General features: G+C 42.3%; 1 protein-coding gene and 2 long non-coding RNA genes across 7 annotated transcripts in view; 2 read left to right on the top strand and 1 right to left on the bottom strand.

The window, feature by feature from the left end:
- Window positions 1-2,254: 2,254 nt before the first annotated feature.
- On the top strand, window positions 2,255-6,171 carry LOC140588674 (uncharacterized). Its single transcript, XR_011989827.1, has 4 exons — window positions 2,255-3,183; window positions 3,529-3,623; window positions 3,948-4,140; window positions 4,915-6,171. It is a non-coding gene; the product is annotated as an uncharacterized lncRNA (long non-coding RNA).
- Window positions 6,172-13,420: 7,249 nt separating this feature from the next.
- Window positions 13,421-17,935, bottom strand: LOC140588681 (uncharacterized). The gene is made up of 3 exons (XR_011989835.1): window positions 16,565-17,935; window positions 16,200-16,253; window positions 13,421-14,627 (listed from the first exon to the last, which is right to left on the bottom strand). It is a non-coding gene; the product is annotated as an uncharacterized lncRNA (long non-coding RNA).
- Window positions 17,836-21,875, top strand: part of LOC140588675 (polymeric immunoglobulin receptor-like) — a 233,436-nt gene continuing 229,396 nt past the window's right edge. For 2 of the 5 annotated variants that reach the window (XM_072710484.1, XM_072710487.1), the window contains exon 1: window positions 17,941-18,890. The gene's annotated coding sequence lies outside the window, so the exon portion shown is untranslated. Of the gene's footprint in view, window positions 17,890-17,940; window positions 19,230-21,875 lie in introns of those variants that run through there. The other 3 variants (XM_072710486.1, XM_072710485.1, XM_072710483.1) reach the window with 3 other exon arrangements.

Below are 21,875 nucleotides of genomic sequence, written 5' to 3'. Positions count from 1 at the left end.
TTCTAGATGTAATTGTACATGGACAGAGACCATTACAGTTTGACTGGGATGACCTACACGGGGTGTAAATAACAGCTGTATGTGAAAACTACTCACCCCAACTTTAACCCCCAACTTCAAAACAACTTTTTTCTTCAGATAACCGCGCATTAAAGTAAAAGGGGGGTCACCCTCACTCCCTGCCAGTTTCACAGAAACACACAGACACACTACCTGCTCCCCCCTGTCCTCCCTGCCAGATTCACACACACACACAAACACACACGGACTGCTGCAGGGGTCAGACACTACCCTGCTCCCCCTCCCTCCCCTCCCAGCCAGATTCACAGACACACAGACCGACTGCTGCAGGGGATTGCAAAGCGTTTATTGGAGGAAAGTGCCAGACACACCTCCTCTCATTCTATGCTCCAACTCTCTCATTTTCCCAGAGTTTCTATCAGACTTGTACAACAACGCAATAAGATCCAACAGCGCTCTCAGAATGACCAAGTCCTTTGCAGACACAGCCAGCATCAGAGGGCAGTAGAATTCTTTATCCACAACGTTTCCAGGTTCTGGACTGACAGGGACATCGCTCACCTTCCAACAGTACCGGACCAGAAGCAGCCCCAGCGTACGGTCACACTCAATCAGGTAACCAGCCCGCTCAGCACCGTCAGCCATGCCTCCCCATCACATACTCCACCGTCAGAGGCTCGTCCCAGATCATGTCAATAATGACCGTAGGATAATCATATTCCGGTACAGACACCCCACGACAACAACTTCACCCTCATAGCACAGGCTATTCAGACAAACCACACACGTATTCATAAGCACCCAAACGCAAAGTCATTTTCAGCTTCATTTCAGTCTCCGCACGCCATTTTCAACCTTCTCACATAACCACAATAAATAATTAAAAACAACCTGCAACAAATTTCACAACCCTCGCAACATCTGGAAATAACAACTAGCCACTACTCCTGGCCCCACCCCCTAGTGACCTCTGTGACTCCTAACCCTTTGATCTTTGTAACCTTTAACCCGACCTGTCATTTTGACGAAAGCGGCATGCATTACTTCTCTGACAGGGCTCAACTCACAACACGCGGCTCAGCCCGCGGCCTCCCAACTTGCGACACGCGGATCAGCCCACGGCCTCACAAAATGAACAGGATTAAATGAGAAGAGCATATACTTAACACATCTAAGCACATTTATCAAAACAGTAATTTTGTCACACCGCACAGGTAAAACAGAACCAAAGCAAAGCAAAAAACCAAAACAGAATACAAGTCACGAAACATAGGAACTAGAAATGTAAATGAAACACTAGGGAAGCAAAATCCACAAAAAAACATAAACAGAGGGAGCGGGATTTGAATACACGACAGAGGAGTAAGTGGCCACACAGCAGTCGGGTAGCAGGGCAAACACATAGGACTTTGACTATGGGGAGGACAGGATGGCCAGCGACACCTGCTGGCCAAACAGGGAGAAGATGCGAAAGACTGGAACAAACAGGTGCTGACCATGAAACATTGTGCCCTATACAGTATATAGTCACTCTACTATATACCACCTATAATAGTAACCCTAACCACATCCCCAATGCCAGGTGAATCCTAGACTTTTAGCATAATACCAGCCCAAACACTATTGTCAGCCCAAACAAGGACTCTTAACAGCAATCACGAAACAAGCATTTTATACAGTCACCACACTGTTTGGGGGTTGCCAAATTTTACATCCTCTGAGTTGCACTGCCCCAGGTAAAAACAGATATTTATATTATTGCTTTTATTTTTTATCATCTTATTTTATTCTCATACCTTATTTTAATTAATTTTATATCATCATTCTTCTTATTAGGTCTTTCCTTTTTGATTAACAAAACTATGCGAGGAACCCACCAAAATATAGGGACAGCATGTCCATGCACACAATGTTGGGGTCGGTTAGGACCCCGTGATAGTGCAGCTGCAAAGTAAAATCGCCAATTACTAAGACGCGGCAGTGGAGCTCCAGACATTCACCATCTCCACCTGAAATTTTCTAAAACTAAGCAGAACATCTGGTACACAATCAGCTGAAATACCCCAATGCTCCAACTTTGTCTGTCTTCATTGGCTCCGTATAGGTGCTTGCAACATGATTTTAATGAAACGGCACCTACCGGCATTCGATCCCTCTATGGTCAGCATGCCAACCTCACCTGCTGATCCTAATGTCTTCTGTTTGAGTCCAATGTCCCGGTCCGGTCATGGATATATTCCACAGTGCAGCTCACATACTTTTTCCATCTTCATCGATCCGAACCGTTCAAAACTAAGAAGTCTGGTATTCAGTCAGCCCAAATGCTCCAATGATACACCGTACCTTGTCTCTCTTCACTGGCTCTCTGTAGATGCTGGCATAAAGTTCAGGGTAATGGAATGGCATCTGACTGTGAGTATTTTCACCCACCTACTGTACGTCCTATCCCTCTGCGGCCAGATCGAGGAACAACGTGACGCAGTAGTTCTAGAACCCCCGATAACCAATGAGAAATAGGATTACGTAAGTACAGGATAAACTTGCAAAACAAAAACGTCACCGCCCTATCAAATAAAAAGAGAAATACAGTCACATGTAAGTTTGTTTTAGCACGGACTGCTTTGACCACGCAATTATTAACTACATATAAACATAGGTCGCTTAGAGATTCACAAAAAGCTGTACTAACCCGTAAAAGTAATTTTAGTATCAGCGTTACCTCCAGCTTATTTTCATCTATTTACTATTTTGCATAAAAAGAGAGATCGGTATAATTTAACTATGCATCCAATCAGAATCCCCCAGTCCCACGCTGTGTTCCGGTGTGCCGTATTTCTTTAGATTGACAGTAGCATCCCTATACTCCTACTAATAGTAATTGTTCTGCTATCAGTGTTTTTCATTCTAATTAATTCAGTGTGTTAGCTGTGAAAGTTTATTCCTTTGCTCTTTTGACGCCTAATTCAAAACAACCCGTCTGCGAATCGGTCCTTGTTTAATGATGTCATGGGTAGGAGCCCATATTCTTGTAGTAACCATAGATATATATATAGAATGACTAGATGTATTATGACGAGTCTAGAGCGTCCGCACAGGTCGGCCATCTTACCACAGGCTGGCTTTCTGGCGGGATCATTCGAACCTGAGGTAAACGGAGGTAAGGTAAGTGACCTGCACAAACGTTAATACTCTTATCTCGCTGAAATCTTGATGGATTTACAAACTATGTGTTTTCTTACAAACATTATTAACGTGGTTATAGTTCTGGATGCTTGAACATGTTGAAATCGCAGCTTTTCTCCTCGAAAAAAAAAACTGACTTAATCGTGCAATTTAGTTGTGTATCACGTCTAGCTAGGCTACTAGCTATCCAGTAATTTGGGGCGAGGCAGAATTACGCTTTCTTTTCAATATAATACACACATTATAAACATGATTTAACTGAATTTACACATGATTTACTGTCTGGTTGGTTTGTTAAAACGTCTTACATTATGATTTCTACAGGAAATTGCTGACAAGATGCCAGACTTTTGTGCCGCCTATGGCTGCTGTAACCGCCGTTGTCTCGAAACGAGAACCCGAGGGATCACCTTTCACCTGTAGGATGTTACAATATTATGAATTATTTTTAGGATAATCGTTAGTTACTTAGTGGAAGTATGTACATATTACATAATAGTATTGCTAGATTGTTGTTGACACAAGGTCTAGAATATTTTGTTTAACGTACATAATCACTGAATGTTTGAATATAGTTTGTGTGTTTATCTTATTCTTGAAGTACATACATACATGCTTACATACAGTTACCCCAACATATGATAATCTAGGTGTTTACTTGTGTCCTTGGTCTTAAATGGAAAGATGGATTTAAAATGTTGACAATAATTGATATATCTGGGTACATTTCTCACTTTTGTAAGGTTTCCCAAATCCAGAGAGAGGAGGAGGAAGTGGGAAGTTGCCCTAAGAAGGGACGGTTTTGCTGCCACTGACAGGACACTGATCTGCAGTGAGCACTTCAAGACCGAGGACTTTGACAGGACCGGGCAGACTGTGCGGATTAAAGATGGTGTTGTGCCATCCATTTTCAGCTTCCCAGCACATCTTCAAAGGGTATGTCTATCACTGACCAAAAATAATTTAAGGTGTATAAGACTGATATATCAATATACACGTGATTAAATGTGATCCGTTTTTGTTTCTGCAAGGTATACAATTTGTTGTTTATTACAGCACATTTAGACACTCAAAACTACTTTATTTTAGTCAGTAGCAATAAGAAGCCTAACCCTAACCCTCACAACCCACCCCCACCCTCCCCTTTCCCGTGAGGATGGACACTGGTTACAGCGGCCCTCACAACCCACCCCCACCCTCCCCTTTCCCGTGAGGATGGACACTGGTTACAGCGGCCCTCACAACCCACCCCCACCCTCCCCTTTCCCGTGAGGATGGACACTGGTTACAGCGGCCCTCACAACCCACCCCCACCCTCCCCTTTCCCGTGAGGATGAACACTGGGTTACAGCGGCCCTCACCTTCAGTGTGCATATTGTATGTAGTTCTCTGCAAACCTATGGTGGCATCATGCCTTCAGTGTGTCTTGAACAACCACACATAAAAGGTTGCGCACATTATATTGGTATTTTATCGTATTTGGCTGTAGATTGGCCGTAACACACTCACCCATTTTAAAATCACATTCCCTCTCTCTGTCTCTCTCTCTCACTTTCTCACAAACACACATACAGACACAGGGAGAGAATGTTAACTTTTATCTATTATTTTGTCCGAATGCACCAGAATGCTCCGTTTGTATGTGAAAATGACACATTCACCAGACGCCACTGATCATGAGTTATAGTAATGCTAACCCACTCTTATCAGGCCCAGCTGGATGAGGACCAGAACCAGCACCACTTGGACACCTTTGTTACTTCGCTAAATTTTTAATGAAAATGTAAAAAAAAAAAAAAAAAAATCCATCAAATGTCTCTAACACCTCTGTCTAAACATTGATTTTAATAAATCTTCAAAAATCTTTGAAAAGTGCCTTTATAATGTCTAAACAAACTGTTTACTACCATTTTATGTGTAAAAATATTTTTATTAACAATTTGGAAATATGGACTTTAGTTCTTTGTGCTGTGTTATAGTCATCACTGTACAGGGTGGGGATTTTAACATGCAGCGTTTCTTGATGTATATTTGTTAAGGGAAATCTTGTAGGCTTAGTCTACCTATTCTAGAACATTATTCTATTTTTTAGAACATAAGATAATTATTCAAAAGTATTCAGTGTCATAACTACATATTTGACGTTTATAATAAATCAAACCGTTTGAAAATCGGTTAAAAATTGAGCACGTTATGGCTATTTAAAAATTACATGTTTTACTATCAACACAATATTTTGGGTGAGCGAGCAGCCTGTGGTAAGATGGCCGCCATATGCGGACGTTCGACTCCGTTGGCCAGCAACGCAGACGAGACATCTAGTCATTCTATAGATATCTATGGTAGTAACGACGTAGGGGCTCGAGTTGTCCATCTTTTACAGCTTGTTGGTCTTTGAAAGGATTATTTGTATTGTAGCGCCGGCGGGGCGCAAGTTGTAAATAGACCTTGTTGTGTTGTCATTGTTAATGCTAATGGTTACATTTCCTTATTGTTGTGCGTGTGTTTACCTGTGTCTTGTGTGTACCCTGTCCGATCCTCGTGTGTACGCTAAGCTTACATAAATCTGCCACCGTGTATGCGTCTTACAGTTCAGCGTCTGACAAATTTGTGTTTTCTGTTCGTAATTGGTTCGATGCCCTTTGGGTGCCTAATGTGCTTTTTATTCCAGACTGCTAATAAAGAGCGTGTTTCTCTTTGCTCCTGCGATGCCTCGGTACCCCCGACGCCACATAATATAATTTCAGTGGCAGAGTGTATTTTTATTAATAACGAGCATTTTCTGAGTATCTGTAATATTGTTTATTTAGTACGAATGCTTTTTTGTAAAGATACCAAATAGCATCGTGGTTAACAAGTTTAACTTCTACTTAAATGGTGCCTTGATTGTTGCTGTCTATCATTTTATAGACATTGTATGCTTATTTCTTACCCTTCAACTGGTCTCAATAAAGGAGTGAAATCGAACCTTCTTTTCAACGTGGTCCTTGGAGAGTAGTTTAATCTGACTGTCGACTCTAGCGAGGCGCTGGATGTAAATTTTTCAAAAATGTATGTGTCTATGCTGCTGAAATGAGCCTTGCATATTGCGAGTTGGACCGAAATCATCTCAGTGAATTTCAATATGGTATTTGTAAAGCTGGCCTATCCAGCCATGCAAAAGGTTAAACTTCTTAATTAACTGTATGCAGTGGTGTAAAATTCAGCCTTCTTTCTTTGAATTAACTTACAATAATTGATTAATCTACATATCACCCATCAATGCTTCCTAGCTTTTCCAGCACTGGAATGAAAATAATGCAAAACATAATTAAAGCAGATGTTCACTGAACAGCTGTTGCCATCCCACCAGCAGGGGGCAGGGCTGCCCTTCATCATATTAAGCAACGTATTGTGAGGCTGCCTATGCATCTTGCTCCCTCCCTCTCTGCCTTGGCTTTGTTCAGTCATATTACTTTGTGTTTCTGTGCCTGTGTGCTTTGCTTGTTTCAACTGGTTTTAGGATCTAAACTGGTCAAAGACCATGGAGCGGCTGTTTAAGGAGACTCACCAAAGCCTACATTGTCTGTGGAGGCTGAAGAAATTTGGCATGTTGCTGACAATCCTAGGCAGCTTCTACGGGTGCAATGTGGAGAGCATATTAACCTGCTGCATAGCTGTGTGCTTTGGCAGCTGCACTGGACAGGACAGACAGGCACTACAACGGGTGATCAGGTTACCCAGGAAATCACATGGTTAGGTCTCCCTTCACTGCAGGACATCTGTGACAGGAGAAGATTAAACCTGTGGAAGCAGAACTAAAACATATTACCATCCATTATAGAGTGACCCATTCTCTTTGTAACTGAGTAGTCACAATTAAGTGCAATTAACCATAATGATACTGCACACAGAGACATTAAAGGCAAAGGTAATTTACTATGATGAAAAGCTTCCAAAATGACCATTGTGCTTCAGTGTTTCTCCTGTTCTCCAGCTGTCCACAGCTCCTGTGTTTATTAGGTGACACATTTTTATGTTTGTGTCATTTAAAGGAACTGAAATCAAACTTACCTGGGGATTTTGGTAATTCTGACTCTAGAGAAAAATATTTTTCTCTTCATAAACGTTAACCATTATTATTAATAAACATTCCACATGTACATAACATTTATCCAACACACATCCATATCTACACCACCAGTTTATATTAAATATGTGAATAAAACAAAATGTGAAGAAATAACATCTGAAGAGATGCTGCTCAGCTTTGCGCCATCTGTCTGTCAGAAAGTTTATGTTTAACCTGCAATGATTTTGTTTCTAAGGAAACCACCCAAAAATGTATTATTATTAAGACTATGTTCAACGAATGAAAATGAGAATTGCTTGTCAGGGAGGGACAAATTTGAAGCTGGTCCAATCAGAAGCAGCATCTTTAGTTGGTGCTTATTGTATGTTCGCATGATTGGATATTGTTGATCTAACTGCCTTCAAGCCTGTAAACCATGTATCTGTCCGTCAAAGGGAAACCACACGGCTCTGTCTGTAAAGTCTGTCTGTAAATCCTTATGCCATTTTGCCTTTGCTAGGCAGTATTATGGTAATGCGTAATACCGCGGTTTTAGGGGTAAATATGTGTCTTTGGAACATTGAAGCATGTAAATGTATTCTAGTAGACCCTGAAAATAAAGCTTTTAACAGTGAAAATGAGCATAATAAAGCCTTTTTAAACAAAATGCCCCTTAAGCAACACTAGGTTGCTGTCCATGGTGCTGAAACCCTGGATTGGCAAATTTTACATAAAATTTCTTTAGCTAATTTAACTGTAACCCTCTTATATTGTTGCCAATGATGCTCTTAGAAGATTACAGAGGTGGGTATAGAAAGGATTACAGTGGGTAATAGGTGATTTAGATGAACTTTAGACCATCAGTTCAACTTTGGACAATAACGCCTCCCAAAAGCTTGTCTCTGTCTCTCTTGCTAGTTATTTCTCGTTACCCTCCAATCAAGGAGGAATCAAATGCACAAGCACATTATAGGAGATATAAGGTGCAGATACAGTAAAGTTTTGTTTAAACATTATAAAACAGATTTATGTACATTAAACGCTTAGAAACTTTACATTCCGACCTACATCAGTCAGAAAAAGCAGGCGATGACCAGCCCAACCTGCAGCTCTATCTCTGATTGTACAGAATCCCTTGTCAGGGTAACTTTTGAAGTCATTACTTAACTAAAACGAAAATTCACGTCCGGGATTCCCAGGACGTATGGTAATCCTACAGTTAACTCATTTTACAATCTACACATAATTGACACAAAATATGTCTATGCAAAGTATGTCTTTTTCAATAAAAGTTAAGCTAAAGCTTTTTAAACCTAAAGCAAATGACACGACTCACTGTTCACACAGCGCCAATGGTTTTTGGAAGCTGACTTCAGTCAATCATTTTTATGAGCCAAGTAGACATGTATACACTGAATTTGACATGGTATATTCTATATTAATAAACATTAAACCAAAAGATAGGTCTAAAGGGAATAAGGAAGGGATTAGTTTTAAAGAAGCAAAAAAATATGTAATTTAAATAAATTTAAATACAGAGTGAAGTGCCCAGATGCCGTATCCAGCGGCAGAGTGCGGATCAGGTGTTGAGCAGAGCAATCGCTCGGAGGAAGAAGCTTTGCTCTTCTCTTGATCTGGTGGTTCTGATGGATCAGAACCATCCCCCAGAGGAGAGAACTTGGAAGAGTTTGTGACCGGGGTGGGAGGGGTCAGCGATGATCCCCCCCAGGTCGCCTTTTTGTTCTTGGGGCAGGTAGTGAATCAGTGAGGTTGAGGCTGCAGCCAATGAGCTTCTCTGCTGCTCGGACGACGACCTGCAGCCTCCGATTGTCTTTTATCATTTGTTTAATATTAATTGTTGTGTCTATCATTAGGAAAACCGTGATACTGAATGGGGAGTCTTAAGTTCACCACTATATTTTAACACCATGTGCCAGATCTACAATAACATAACCTGAATGTATTATTCTGCAAACAACCATTCTGTTTAATATATTTCATTCTAATTTCAGTTCCAAAAATGACTTTACCTTAAGAAGCTTACCAACAGAACAGTGTTCTTTAATGTTTAATTAATCCTCTTTTTGCTGCTGCTCACTTTCAAAACGAAGGGAATAGCGATAAACTGAGGTAAGCCTTCAGCAGCATTTACAGCAGTGTGGTGTCCAGCTAGCAGCATTTACCTGGTCACGCTGTAATGGTGTCACGTTGAGGGCAAAGACAGAGGTGAAGACAGGCATGGAGGAAAACCAAAAGGGGCTTTATTAAAGAAAACTACACTACAGGCAGGGCAAAGGAAACAGACCACAAGGGGTGCAAACAGGGTAGGGAGGATCAGGCAAGAACACTAGACACAGGATAGTGAAAAACTTTACATTCCGACCTACATCAGTCAGAAAAAGCAGGCGATGACCAGCCCAACCTGCAGCTCTATCTCTGATTGTACAGAATCCCTTGTCAGGGTAACTTTTGAAGTCATTACTTAACTAAAACGAAAATTCACGTCCGGGATTCCCAGGACGTATGGTAGGATGTACAATAGTGAAAGAGATGAGGGATATTATTAGCCAACCTTTGACTTTAATATTCCAGAAATCGTTATCTGCGGGTGTGGTACCATCAGATTGGAAGCATGCTAATATAACACCTATATTCAAAAAAGGGGATAGAAGTAATCCAGCAAACTATAGGCCAATCAGTTTAACTAGCATTACTGGAAAAATAATGGAAGCTATAATTCAAGTGAAAATGGTAGATTACCTAGATGCAAATAACATTATAAAGGATAGCCAACATGGATTTAGGAGAGGTAGATCCTGCTTAACGAATCTGCTTGAGTTCTTTGAGGAAGCTACAAGTGAAATTGATCACAAAAAGGCCTATGATGTGATTTACTTAGATTTCCAGAAAGCCTTTGATGTTGTCCCCCACAAACGGCTCTTGTTAAAGCTTAAAGCTGCAGGAATTTTAGGAACTGTGGCAGCTTGGATCAAAAACTGGCTAACTGATAGGAAGCAGCGAGTAGTTATTAGAGGCACTATGTCACAGTGGGCCTCCGTTTATAGTGGGGTACCGCAGGGTTCAATTTTAGGACCACTATTGTTCCTAATTTACATTAATGATATTGACACGAATACATACAGTAAACTGGTTAAATTTGCAGACGACACTAAGGTGGGCGGGGTAGCAGATACTAATCAAGCAGCAGAGAGGCTTCAACGGGATCTGGATTTAATTAGCGAATGGGCTGATACTTGGCAGATGAAATTTAACACAGATAAATGTAAGGTAATCCATGCAGGGAGCAGAAATATACAGTACAGATATTTTATGGGTTCCACTGAAATAAAGGTAGCTGATTACGAGAAAGATCTCGGTATGTATGTTGATGCTTCCATGTCCCACTCTCGCCAATGTGGGGAAGCAATAAAAAAGGCGAACAGAATGTTGGGTTATATCTCTAGATGTGTGGAGTTTAAGTCAAGGGAGGTGATGTTACACTTATATAATTCCTTGGTAAGACCCCACCTAGAATACTGTGTGCAGGTTTGGTCACCATACCTCAAGAAGGACATTGCTGCCTTAGAAAAGGTGCAACGAAGAGCTACGAGAATGATTCCTGGTCTTAGAGGAATGTCTTACGAGGAGAGGTTAGCGGAACTGAATCTGTTCAGCCTTGAGCAAAGGAGACTAAGGGGGGATATGATTCAGGTCTATAAGATTCTAACGGGTCTGGATGCTGTTCAGCCAAATGACTATTTCAATATTAGTCTAAATACTAGAACTCGTGGCCATAAGTGGAAATTAGCGGGAGAACATTTTAAAACAAATTTGAGGAAGCACTTCTTTACACAGCGTGTAGTCAGAGTATGGAATAGTCTTCCTGCTATTGTAGTGGAAGCTAAAACCATGGGTTCCTTTAAATCAGAGCTAGATAAGATTTTAACAACTCTGAGATATTAGCTAAGTTCTCCCCAAACGAGCTTGATGGGCCGAATGGCCTCCTCTCGTTTGTAAATTTCTTATGTTCTTATGTTCTTATGATACACTGGGGAGCAAATGCAGGCAGCAACATCAATGACTGGACTGAGGATCGCAGGACTGAAGGAGGGAGGGAGGAGATGAGAGGCACTTGGGGTGATGCACATGAGGGTTGTAAAGAGAGGAGGGATTAAACCAGCAACAGGTGTGACTCGTTAGAGGGAGAGAATGAGGGGGAAGGGATGCAGGGTGTGACAACGCCCCCCCCCCTCCCCAATGCACGCGAGGCAGACTGGGGCTGGGACCCCACAGGGACCAAAAAACAGGGCAAGGGGCAACAGACACTGGACGGGATGGTACAGGGAGCAGATCACCATGGACACAGAATGACCCTGGACAGCAGGGAAGACTGCAGCCTGTACGTACACTAAGATGGGAGACACAGTGGAAGAGGGCAGGACAAGACACCAGACAGGCAGTAAAGCTTGTGAAATTATGACGCTGCTTCGATACGCTATAACATCGCCATGGTACCGAACCTAGCAAAAGGTTAATCTTACTTCAAGAACATGAGACATTTTAAAAGTAAACATATAGGCGATCTTTTCAGAATAACATCTTCAGATGAAATGCATTCTCACAGGCTGGATGAGTATAACCAATCATATCAACCATAATATGATTGATATTTATTGTTTTTAAGTTTAACGCAAGTTTAACGCAAGTTTCTCTTATAATTTAAGTATAAACAATTATATTAAGAATAAGGGCCACAGCATCTACAGTTTAAACTACTAATTCTAAATATATTTCAACGATATATTTGCATAATAATAATAATAATTGATATTTTATTAATCCCCGTGGGGAAATTGTTTTTACGCCTCCCTCAACTTGCTCCTTGTAGAGCAAGCTGTCCGCGAAGGGCAGCCACCCGTAGCGGCGCCCAGGGAGCTGGGGATTGAGGGCCTTGCTCAAGGACCCACAGACGTGCTGAGGCTGGGCTTGAACCGGCGACCTTGTGATTACAGGCACACGGCTTAGCCCACTGAGCCACACGCTGCCCCCTAAAAAATGAGTCCAGTGTGGTTTGATTGGTCGGTTTACCCTTCATTCCCCTGTCTTTCAGTCTGCATGTACTATATCAGGACATAAAATTAAATATAGAATTAAATATGCTAACAAAACATAATCTGAAGAAATATCAAGAAACACACGAAGAGATGCTGCTCACCTCTGCGCCATCTCTCTGTCAGAAAGTTCATGTTTAATGTTAATGGTGGCATTTCCCTGTTGTCACGTGGGTGTTTATCACCATGGACAGCAGCCTACTGTTGCTTAAAGGGAATTTTGCTTAAAAGGGCATTATTATGCTCACTTTCAGTTTATAATTTTATATTTATGATCTATTAGAATAGAGTATGCATGCTTCAGTGTTCGAAAAGCACATATTTTTTCTCATTATGAAAATCTCTATTCACCCTCTGTGTAATCACACATCTCTACTGACCATCTGTCTAATCCCACATCTCTACTCACCATCTGTCTAATCCCACATCTCTATTCACCATCTGTCTAATCCCACATCTCTACTCACCCTCTGTCTAATCCCACATCTCTATTCACCATCTGTCTAATCCCACATCTCTATTCACCCTCTGTCTAATCCCGCCCCCAATGAGTCCAATGTGGTTTGATTGGTCGGTTTACCCTTCATTCCCCTGTCTTTCAGTCTGCAGACAGATCCTTGCAGGTAGGCAGACAATAAGGATTGTGTTATGAGGTGACCTCATCATGTTATGGAAGTAAGGACTGGAATTCCAATTAGGTGTTTTAGGCAGATGAGAGATGAGTGGTTTCTGTGCTGAGAGTTACTCCCTTTGCTATGTACTTTGCATCTAAAGACTTTGCAGACCGTTTACATGCATCTGAAGCCATATAACACACTAATAGAAAGCTAAAAGCTTAATAGGTCCCATTTAGTGAGTGTTATACCAATATGCAATATATTATTTTTAGTGCTGTCAAACGATTAAAATTTTTAATCAGATTAATCACAGGGTTGCTGTGGATTAATTTAGATTAATCACGATTAAATATCATTCATTTTTAATCTATATTAATCACAATTCATTTTGCATGAGCAAACAGACTCAAGAAAACAGGGAATATAAATGCACTTAAGATGTTTATTGAACATCTTGAACACGAGTCGGATGCATTCCATGTGCCACAGAAGTGCAATACCATGGACCCATATCAAAAAGCAAGATTTTTTGCTTAGCCGGACAACTTGTCGTATTTAAGATACGTCAGTTTAAATGGCCTTTATCTTCGTTCACTTACAATTAGCCCGAACTACCGTAAATCCGGCAAATAATCCGACTAATCATGAAATTCAATTCTACCCCGGTTAATTGCCATTGTTAGCAATATCAGTTGATAACACATTACATGCGGTGCTTTACATATAAAACTCCGTAGCAACACATCCACAGATAAGTTGGACGGTATAGTGTGTGCGACTGATTTAATGAGTCACAAATGAGAAGTAGTGCTTAAACAGTATAAAACTACAACTTTCCCTTCTGTTGATAAGAGGCGCAGCCATCTCAGATTCTGAACTCGGGATCCTCTGTACTGCTCATGTTCTCACTTCTGATTTCAAAACTCCAGAATACGACTCGGAATACGAGTTCCCAGGACAAATGGAGCGCACCAAAACTGCCCGAAATGGGTTGACACAGACGTTTCAGGGATTTTGAATCATTCTGCGCTGCAGATGGGTTAATTGCGTTAAAAATTTTAATCAGATTAATCATGATGATGGATTAATCCGCGTTAACCCGTTAATTTTGACAGTCTTAATTATTTTCAATATAAATTTCTATTGATGTTGACCAGAAGGTATGTGATATCTTTCCCCCCCTTATCAGATAAGTAAGAGCTGCTGTCAGCTGAGACAAGCTGGTGTAATTCATTTCAATTCAATATTACTTGTGTCGTGCATTTTCACAACATTACATTGTCTCAAAGCACTTTACCTTATCCCTGCCCAAAGCCCACAGAGAGCAAGCCAGTGGCAAGGAAAAACTCCCTAGAAGGAAGAAACCTTGGGAGGAACCAGATTCAAAGGGGACGCCCATCCTGCAAGTGCTGGCAGAGGAAGTGATATGAGCAAAATGACAAAGTCCCAATTCACACTGTCCATATTTTAAGATTTGAGTCTCAAAGTGGGGGGAGGCAGGTGCTGGTGCTGCTTCCGATGGCAGGATGAACAGTGGTACAGCAAGAGGGCATACAGGAGAGACGTTACAGGCTGAGTAAAAAGTGGGCGGTCCTGATTTCGTGTCTTACGTCACACTACAAGATGGTCACTGATTGGTGGGCTCTGAGGAGGGAATAAATGAATTTTGATTAATTAATTAATTTTGAAATATTAAAAAAAAAAATAATTCAATCAGAATATTTATTAAAACAAAATAATGACGAATATACATTAAATATATATTTAAGAATTAATAAGCAATGCAATAACATTTTTACTTTCACTAATTAATAAACCAATATTAAACTTTGACCAGCAGGTGGCAGCAGAGCACGTTTGAAGAAGAGGCCATCAACAGTACAAAGCACAGTCTGTACAGGTTCCCAGTAGAAAATCCAACACTGCAGATAAACCTCCTTGTTTAACTGACTCTCATGGTGTGACTGTATAGACTGAGCAGGGCCGCGTGAGAGAGGCCTCACTGCAGTTAGCATAACCATTTATTTTATAGCTCTTCTGTCTCATTCTACTCCATAAAGGTCACACCCCCCTTCCAGCTTCCTCTGACGCAAGGAGATTCGTGGACAAATAAATGGCTACAGCATAAACTGAAACTAGGGCTACCACTAACAACTATTTTTCTACTGATTAATCTATCAATTATTTTACTGATTGGTTGATCAATCTAAACGATTAATTTTGCTCCAGAAAATCACATTGAGCATTTAATTTAAGTTAGTTTTATTTTGACAACAACAAACTACATATCACTGCAGGGCTTTAGAGAATAACTACTCCAATAACTGCGTAGTGATGTTGAAGAAGAACATGTCATTGACTACGTCCACTAATCATGGCAGCCTTAATACATATATCAATAAAAGGGTATGTACATACAAAATAGTATTTTTAATATGTATTATCTCTGTTTACATGATAACGAAGACCTAATTATAATAAGATATTTGCTTTAAACATGTGACTCATGTTAGAGAAAATATAAGTAAACCACGGGGACAGAAAAATCACTTTATAACAGGAATGACCAACATATAGAGTCAAACAGATAAGGTGCAAAGACTGTACTCATAGTACAAAGTAAACATAGTGCACTATGTAGGGTAGGTTGTAAATTTGTTTGCGCTTTGCAGCTTACCTTGCGTTGACTTTTTGTAGTATGGTCCCCATGAAGGTGGTGGAAATATAAGGGGCTGGTTATCAGAGGGCATGGATTTTGTGGCAGTTTCTATATAGTCCGTATCAAACTGAGCATAGAAGTGCTTAAGCTGGTGGAGGGAGCTGCATTTGTGGGTTTCTATTCTGAAATGGCTTCAATGTCCTGTTTATTAAGACGAACTCGCAGACATTCCTACATAGCATAGAATTAATGAGTTGCTTATTGTCCTCCTGTTACTGTAATATTCTGGGAAGCTGTGATTGTTCAACTCCACTACGCATAGTTATGAGCACCTCCAGCTCCACCTAGCAGACATACGTACGAGGTGATTGAGGATCTGTTCATGTATGGACCAACCACCCTGAGATTCTAATGCGTCCTCTAATACGTCCATGATTCACCTATATCATTGTGCCAAGGTTGAGCAGCATAACATGTTTTTCTAAGATCACTTATATAATTTGTTTATCAGAAATAACTTGTTTTGCGGAACGCTTATCTTGTCCTGGGGCACTTACCTGGGTTTTGAGGAAGAAGCGAGAGTGTTGCCCAAGGACGCTTGCCTTGTTTTTCTAAACATTAAAAGAAAAAGTCTTACTTACAGTAGGTATATGCTCTGCATCTGCAGGCCGTTTCACGCCACTTAGATGAGAATTGGAGAATGAGAGCACATTGCCTGAGGGGAGGGGTGAGCCTGGCCAGCCCATTCCCTGCCCACACGCATCTAGTTGCTTAATTTAGTATAATGGAACGGGGAGAACTCAGCACTGACCGGAGCTCAGCTGTGGGATAGAGTGCACATCACCGGATCTGAATGCTGCATTTCAGCTTAAAGAGGAAAATGTACTGCAATGATCAGAAGAAATCTGACTCATACACTCACCACCTCAGCAGTGTTGGCTTTGAATGTGACCATGACCGTGTCTCTTTCCCACTTGCAGGCTTCCTCTGTTCACGTGGCATTTCTCCAGGCTTCTAATCTGGAAATGTACTTATGAGGTGACATTTTCAGGACTGCTGTTGTATTTAATCCAGTACGGTGGGCATGAATAGATGAATGTCTTTATGGGTGTCCTCTGCAATGCACTCCAATCTGTGTGTTCAAACCAGAGCTGCAGAACAGAATCAGCACCTGCTGGCCAGAATTGATTCCTCATGTTTGATGATGGGTAGATACCTGGGCAGTAGAGACAGTGAGTGCTGGTCAGACTGTCCCATGCGGTGGAAGGTAATGGCTTAGTGAGCATCTGCAATTTTACTGGAGATGGGATGCAGAGTTTTCTCTCCTCTGGTGTGGCAGGGAACGTTCTGGTGAAGTACTCTTCTCAGGTTGGACTGGTTAACGCCCCCTGCTATGACAAAGGCTGCATGTGGCTGTGAATGTAAAATATGTTCCTTGCTCATCTGAGTTGTTCTTGCTCATATATTGTTGCTGTAGAGGATATGAATATGGGGTCAAGCATACCAAAACTCTTGAACAATGCTAATAGCTCAAATTAATCTGACCCCATATTCATATCATATTCATATCCAACTCTTACTGTACGTCATTTAGGACTATGCACTTTGTCAAATGATTCTTCTATTTTTAGAATTTATTCCATTTTTGTATCTTTTTCGAAGGGTGAGCAAGCAAAGTCATTTCATTACATGGTTCTAACATGTACATACTTTTTTTTACTGTGTATATGACAATAAACGTCTTGACTTGAATTTTGTTTTACCTTTGGCAGGTAAAACGGCAGAAATGGTTTATTAGATAATAGACTTAAAGAACAGTGTCTTCCAGTAACAATAATGTATGTGCCCCACATTTTATTGAGGTTGATACACAAACCTTTGTGTTACACAGTTCCTTGTCAGGTTTGTAAAAAAATAAAAATAAAAATGGCAAGGCCACAGGAACACTTCAGTGCAATGGAGCTTATTCTACTCACAGTGCTAAAAAGGCACAGGAGCAGGCTCCACAATGAAAAAAAACGATATTCGATGGGGATTCATCAGTTTGTGTATATTATGTCAGGAAAACCCAATCCAATGTCCCCTGGAGTAAACCATTACTGCCAAACGCCGTCCGTGCTGGGGTTTCCTGGAACAAAAAGCGTTTACAAAACATTTCCCAGGCGCTACGTGCAGTTTGGTCCTGCTGAGCCTCCGTACCGATAGTCCAGCAACACTCTATTCAAGCGCTTTCTCAAACTGCAGCGGGTAAGTACAAATAGAGATGTACCGACCGTTAGGGTGACCAGATAATCCATGTCAGGGAGGACACTCTGAGCTAAGACAGGAATTGTTAATTACCATTTCAATTAAACGGACCTGGATTTCACTTGAGCACTGAGTTCTTGCTGTGTGCCGACTGGTCAGTCTCCTATAATCATGCATGTGTCACTAATGCTAATATGAAACAGCTGGATGAGTCTTTCAGTCAAGGAAACAAACCAATCAAAGCGCAAGAAGAGCTGATCTACTAAGCCGAGCACAGGAGCCTTTCAGTTTGAAAGTAGTTTGTAAAACCCGAAGTAGCTCCAAGTGTCATCCCTGACATGGATTATCTGGTCACCCTACCGACCGTATATCTGTGTGCGTTTTCATTGTGGGCTACAGATGGTTAGGTTGGCATTTACTGCGTGAGAGTGTTGCGTGTATGAAACCAAGTTACTTTTTATCCGCTAGAATGCGCACGCTGACCGCACCGGCTTAGTATTTAACGGAGGTGCAGTGGCGTAGTGCGGTGTATGTATATCTCGTTTAAATGCTGCCGTGGTGAATGACAGAACCCTCCGTGACTCTCCGCGATTTTACCCCTGTCTGTAGCTGTTCTGTCGGCTCTGGTGATACTGTGATGTTTAATATAGATGGCCGATGGGGGCGACTGGCCGTAGCATGCTGGTCTTCCTAGCAACGGGTCGCGATTTCCTGGCCGTGATTTCTGATTTCGCCGTCGTATCAAAATGGATCCTGCGGTCCGTATTAAGGTGGAGGGGGATGATTATGGATGCCTGCGCTGCCGTCGTACAACTGTCTGGGCAGGCGAAGAGGCAGCCGCCGTGGCAGACGTAAACAAAGATGGCCGCGTCCCGGAACCGAACGTAAACGAAGATGGCTGCGCTCATAAGGCACATATATTAGGAGGCATCAAAACGCCAAAGTACTTCAGTAAATCAGACTGGGAAGCTTTCCACGCGTAGTATGCCCTGTTAACCCAGGTAAGCGGGTGGTTAGTGGAACAGAAAATCCTTCAGTTCGCTCTTGGTTTAACTGACGATGCCCTGGCCTGCATGCTGTTGTTTGCCCCGGGCGAGAGGGCCATAGAGTTTTGTTTTTGTTGTTTTATAAAACCGAGAAGACTTGAAACTTGCGGTTATCCTTATCTCATCCTGCTTTTGGGTAAGCTTCTTTCAGACCTAGGAGGCACCTGCCCTCTGTTGGTCTGGTGGAATATCATTGCAGTACGCATGCGCCAGCCGCAAATATCCGTATCCACACTACGAGCAGCGACCGTCCCCAGACCGGAAGCGCACAACAGCATATGCGGAAAGCGTAAAGTATTGGTGCGTTCCATTTGCCCTGGGAACTCGGATTCCGAGTTGGATTCCGAGTTTCAAAGCCGGAAGTGACGACATGCGCGCTCCCGTTTCTCGGAGATCCGAGAATGATCTCGGATAACGCAGAGGATCCCGAGTTCAGAATCGAAGATGGCTGCGCCCTTTATCAACAGAAGGGAAAGTTGTAGTTTTATCCTGTTTAAGCACTACTTCTCATTTCTGGCTCATTAAATCGGTCGCACACACTATACCGTCCAACTTATCTGTGGACGTGTTGCTACGGAGTTTTATACGTGAAGCACCGCGCGTAATGTGTTATCAAGTGATATGGCTAACAATGGCTACCAATTAACCGGTCTAGAATTGGATTTCATGATTAGTCGGATTATTTGTCGGATTTAAGGTAGTTCGGGCTAATTGTAAGTGAACGAAAATAAAGGCCATTTAAACTGAGGTACCTTAAATCCGACAAGTTGTCCGGCTAAGCAAAAAATCTTGCTTTTTCATATGGGTCGATGGTATTGCTACTTCTTTGGCAAATGGAACGTATCCAACTCGGTTTTTCCGAGTTTTTACCGGATGTGACGTAATCTCGGATTCCGAAAATCGGAATCCGAGGCAAATGGAATGCACGATATGAACTAGGCTTTAGCCGACAAAGACATGCGGTGAATCTTTGCGGTATTTATTTATATACACGTACTACCGTTTATGCAGAACAAGTTAGTTTGCCTCCGGTTCGTCAGGTTGTGTATACTGGCAGACCAGCGCATCCACACACCCTCTGTGAGGCCCTAGAGTTATGCTGCATTCTATTTGCCCTCGGAACTCAGATTCCGAGTCGGATTCCGAGTTTTGAATCCGGAAGTGACGACATGCGCGCTCCCGTTTCTCGGAGATATCTCGGATAGCGCAGAAGATCCCGAGTTCAGAATCCAAGATGGCTGCGCCCTTTATCAACAGAAGGGAAAATTGTAGTTTTATCCTGTTTAAGCACTACTTCTCATTTGTGGCTCATTTGTGGCTCATTAAATCGGTCGCACACACTATACCGTCCAACTTATCTGTGGACGTGTTGCTACGGAGTTTTATACGTCAAGCACCGCGCGTAATGTGTTAACTGATATTGCTAACAATGGCTACCAATTAACCGGCCTTGAATTGGATTTCATGATTAGTCGGATTATTTGTCGGATTAACGTAGTTCGGACTAATTGTAAATGGACGAAGATAAAGGCCATTTAAACTGAGGTACCTTAAATCCGACAAGTTGTCCGGCTAAGCAAAAAATCTTGCTTTTTCATATGGATCCATGGTATTGCTACTTCTGTGGCAAATGGAACGCATCCGACTCGGTGTTCCCGAGTTTTTAGCGGATGTGATGTAATCTCGGAATTCGAAAATCGGATCCCGAGGCAAATGGAATGCAGCATTAGTGCTGGAGAGAAACATGGTGATGGGACCAGCAATGCGGGGTGCAGTCAGACACAACCCACCTAGTCATGCATTTTCCTGCACTAGCTAAAGCGGCGATGAACGCTGTGGGCTCACAGTAGGCGGGATGTGGTAGACCCCCACCCTTATGTCCTGCTCGTCACATATATATGGCCGTCCTGCCCAAGAAGAACAGCAGAGGAGGGCGAGCATGAAGTGGTCATGATGGGAAGGACTTCAGTGTCAGACTTCTGCCACTTCTCTGTCTGCACTGAATATTCAAGATTCTAAGCGTTTGTCGTGTGTACAGTAGAAAAGTGCATTTCTCTGTGCAATGAAATTCTTACATTGCTGTCCACACAAAAATGCCGAGGTACATCTGAAGGAACACCATGAGCTGCCCTGATGTACACTTAGGGTGTACAATCACTGTGATCTGGCCAATGGTGGGAGGGGACACAGCTGGAGGACATGGTAGTTCAGCTCTGCACAGTGACCCCTCAGCCGATGACAGGGAGAGCATTGCTGTTGTGGACAGTCGGAGGCAAGAACGTGTGGCACCTGATTTGGATTGCTGAAGTCCTGGATGCTTGAGTTCCTGGTGGGACTTTTTCAGGGACGGTGGCTGTCAGTTGGACCTGGTGGAGGCCTTGTTTAGTTTCAGCAGTGGTCACATGGTGAAGATGAGGCCAGCAGGTGTCCGGCGTACAGGTTGAGTGGCAGGCGGGCAGCAGGCATGCTGGGTGGAGGGAGTGAGCAGCCACGTCGTGCTGGTGCACCAGGCGCACCTCAGCCATGTTTGTTCCGAGATGTGTGTAGCTCGAACGGGAGATTGTCATACGTAATGTCACTCACCTCGGAATTTCCGAGGTCCGAGAGAAAAACGAACGCACCATGAGCACTTAAATAAGTGGGGGGATCATGTAGTGTGTTTGGGAATTTTTGTGTCTTTAATGGTTGTTAATTAGCATTGCTTAAGTGCAGTTTTGGCGGGGGGGGTGAGGTGAATGCCGGGTGTGATAGAAGTGTGAGAGGAAGCCCACCCCTTTCAGTGTGTGTGTGGGAGGAGTGAGAGAGTGAGCATGAAAGTTGGCAGTTGGAGTGGACAGCAGTGCATTGTGGGTTTGTGCAGAATAAGTTATTCTCTTCAATTTGTGTATGGTGTGGCTGTGGCCAACAACAGTCGAATAATTATTTTATTTTTGACAAACT

This window comes from Paramormyrops kingsleyae, chromosome 4, assembly GCF_048594095.1.
Source record: "Paramormyrops kingsleyae isolate MSU_618 chromosome 4, PKINGS_0.4, whole genome shotgun sequence".
NCBI classification, from domain to species: domain Eukaryota; kingdom Metazoa; phylum Chordata; class Actinopteri; order Osteoglossiformes; family Mormyridae; genus Paramormyrops; species Paramormyrops kingsleyae.
This window is presented reverse-complemented; position numbering and strand designations above follow the sequence as displayed.